The following is a 2798-nucleotide window of genomic DNA, read 5'->3' as shown; positions in this document are numbered from 1 at the left end:
CAGGCTGGCTCCTCCTGAGCCCTCTCTCCTGCCCATCACCTCCCTGTGTCCGTCTGTCCTAATGGTCTTTTCTTATGAGGACACAGTCAGATGGGACAAGGGCCACCTAGGGCCCCGTCCTAACTTGATCACCTCTACAAGGACCCCACCTCCAGCTGTGCACATTCCACTGTGCTGGTGGTGGACTTTGCCTACTGATTTGGGGACACCTTCTAGCCCATGGCAGTCAAGTGCCCAAAAGTGTCACCATGGGGAGCAGGCTGCAGCAGGGACACATGAAGGGGACAAGGACATTTACAGATGGCCAGGAAGTGCAGGGATCAGAGTGACAGGAAGAGAAGAGAGCCACGGACCTCTGCTGCAAGCCACCTGCCCCACGTGGGAAAGGCCAGCCCGAGCCAGGCCAGTGGGACCTGAGAAGGAGCAGGGTGAGGGTGAGGCGCAGGCCGGGCGGGCAGGAGGGGCCGCAGTGGGAGACAGGCTGCAGCCAGCTCAGCATGGGAAGGAGGGAGGGGAGTCTGGGCTGATCTGTTGGAAGCCACAGTGTGGGAAACAGCCTCGCCAGAGCCGGATGCGAGAGCAGACCCAGGAGAGGAGCTGCACGTGCAGAGACGTGGGCCATCTACCCGGATCCTGCTGGCCCCCAGGGATCCAGACTCTGGTGGAGACCTGCCTGGGAAGGGACAGGAGCTGCCTGCAAGGCCAGAGTGGGCATGCAGACCAAGCGGCTCCCAGGCACCACCCACTGCCTCTGCCTCCCCTAACTGGCCCTGCCGGTGGCGCAGAGGAGGGCGAGGAGTTAACGCAGACGCCTCCTCCAGGAGGGCTCATCAGCAGGGCCTGGACGGAAAAGGCTGCCCCCCTGGAGCCGTTGGAATTGAAGTGACTTCTTTGTGGGAATGGGAACGTGAGCGTGGGATAAAGGACAGGCCTGGGTTCCTCCAGACAGACACCAGGCTCTGCACCACGAGCCCCTCCCCACAGGACCCCCAGTGCAGCCTGCACCCTCCCCCACCCTCTTCCTGGCTGCCCAGCTCCTAGTGGCATGGGAGGGTCCATCGGGGTCCAGGTCCAAGACCCAAGGGGGGCAGCAAGGCCACAGGACAGCCACCTCCACAGGGCGTCCCTCTCCAGTCCTGCCCCAGCCGTGCCTGGCTTTGCTGCCCGGGATCTCCAGGGATGCCCACCCATGGGTGCCAGTGCCCACGCGCCGCTGATGAGGAACTCTGCCTTCCTGACCCCAGTACCGCCTGTCTCCTTACCCATCACCAGGAAGCAGGATGCCACCCAGGGTGCATTTTGGAAACCACGGCCAGGGTAGTTGGCCTGGGGAGAGGGCTCCGTTCTGCGTGCTGGGGGGACCCAGGCTCCTGCCACCTTGTGGCTCTGCTCCCTGAAGCCTCTGGAAATCCTGTCTTCCTGCTGGGATAGTGGGAGCTGCTCCTGGAGGCCTTGGTGGGCCACACCAAAATGGCAGGATCACCTGGGCTCCCAGCAGGGGCCAGGTTCTGTGCAGGGGCTGGAGGGTGTGTCCATGAAGATGGCCCTCAAGGGGTGCCCGCCTCCCGCTTCCAAGCCCGGGTTGCCCTTCTCTCCACCAGACCACAAGCATGGTGACCTGCTCAGGCTGGTAACCGCTTTCGCCCCACAGTCGGGGGTGCCTGCTCCTGGGGACAGATGTGGTCAAGAAGAGACTGTCCTTAGGAGCTTCTAGGCTGCGTGGGAGGAAGGCTGCAGTGGACGGGGAGGCAACAGGACAGCCCAAATCCAGGACTGGGTCCCCAGGACAGGGGGACACTGGGGCTGTCCAGGACTTTGGACAGAGGCCCCCAGCAGGAAGAAACAGATGGGTCCCTCAGCATGGGCAAGGAAAACAAGGACAGGGCCTACTTCCTGGTGAGCCCCAAATGGGAGAGGGTCAGTTGGGGTGGGCAGGAGAGGAGCAGGGAGGCCCCGGGGTGGTGGGGAACCTTGCTCTGGCCTTTCCGACTCCAACCTCCCAGTGCACAGCCTCAGCCTTCAGGAATGTCCTGTCCATGGCGGGAGCTGCCAAGCAGAATGGACGGGGCCCAGGAGCGGGGGCCCAGGCAGGTGGCCGGCGGCTCTGACACTTTCCTGGCCGTGGTCTTCGTCCCCCACGGACGCTGCTGAGGAGGACTGGGGGGCTTAAGCATCTGGGCGTGGGGGAGAGTTTCCAGGCCTCCGGCCATCTGCCCAGGCTCCCGCTTGGAGAGCCTGTGTTGTTGAGATGTCTGAAACATTTGTTTTCCAAAGGATCAACTTCCAGATGATTCCAGAAGGGCCGGGAACAATCAGCCTGGCTGCAGGAAGAGGCCCTTGTTCCCTCTTGAATCCAAACCAGGAAGGCGTCCTCCACCTTCTTCTTGCTCTGAGCACTGGTCCATTCCCTGGGTCCTTTGTTCACTCACCCAGCAGCCCCCGAACTCCTGCTGTGCACCATAACCCAGGAGGGGCTCCAACCACCTTCTGAAGCCCCCAGATACGGCGATGGGGCTCATGGGAGGGCCCAGGCCTTCGCGCGCGGCTCCCTTCTGCTGCGGCTGCTCCGCCTGGGGCCCCCCGTGTGTCCTCGTGCCCCCTCCCTCCACACTGCCAACCAGGCACAGAGAAGGCCCTTTGCTGTGCTGTCCCTAGGCTCTGGGGGAGGGGACCTGATGCCGTCTCCCGGGAGCGTTCCCGGCCTTCCTCCATCTACTCCAACCCAGGGAGCCTCACTGAGAGTTGGGACACCCGTGGTCCCATGGGTCAAGCGAAGGAAGATGGCCTGGACTAGTGGA

This window comes from Sciurus carolinensis, chromosome 11 (genome assembly GCF_902686445.1).
Source record: "Sciurus carolinensis chromosome 11, mSciCar1.2, whole genome shotgun sequence".
NCBI lineage: Eukaryota > Metazoa > Chordata > Mammalia > Rodentia > Sciuridae > Sciurus > Sciurus carolinensis.
The sequence above is the reverse complement of the archived record's forward strand: the minus strand, read 5'-3'. Positions refer to the sequence as shown.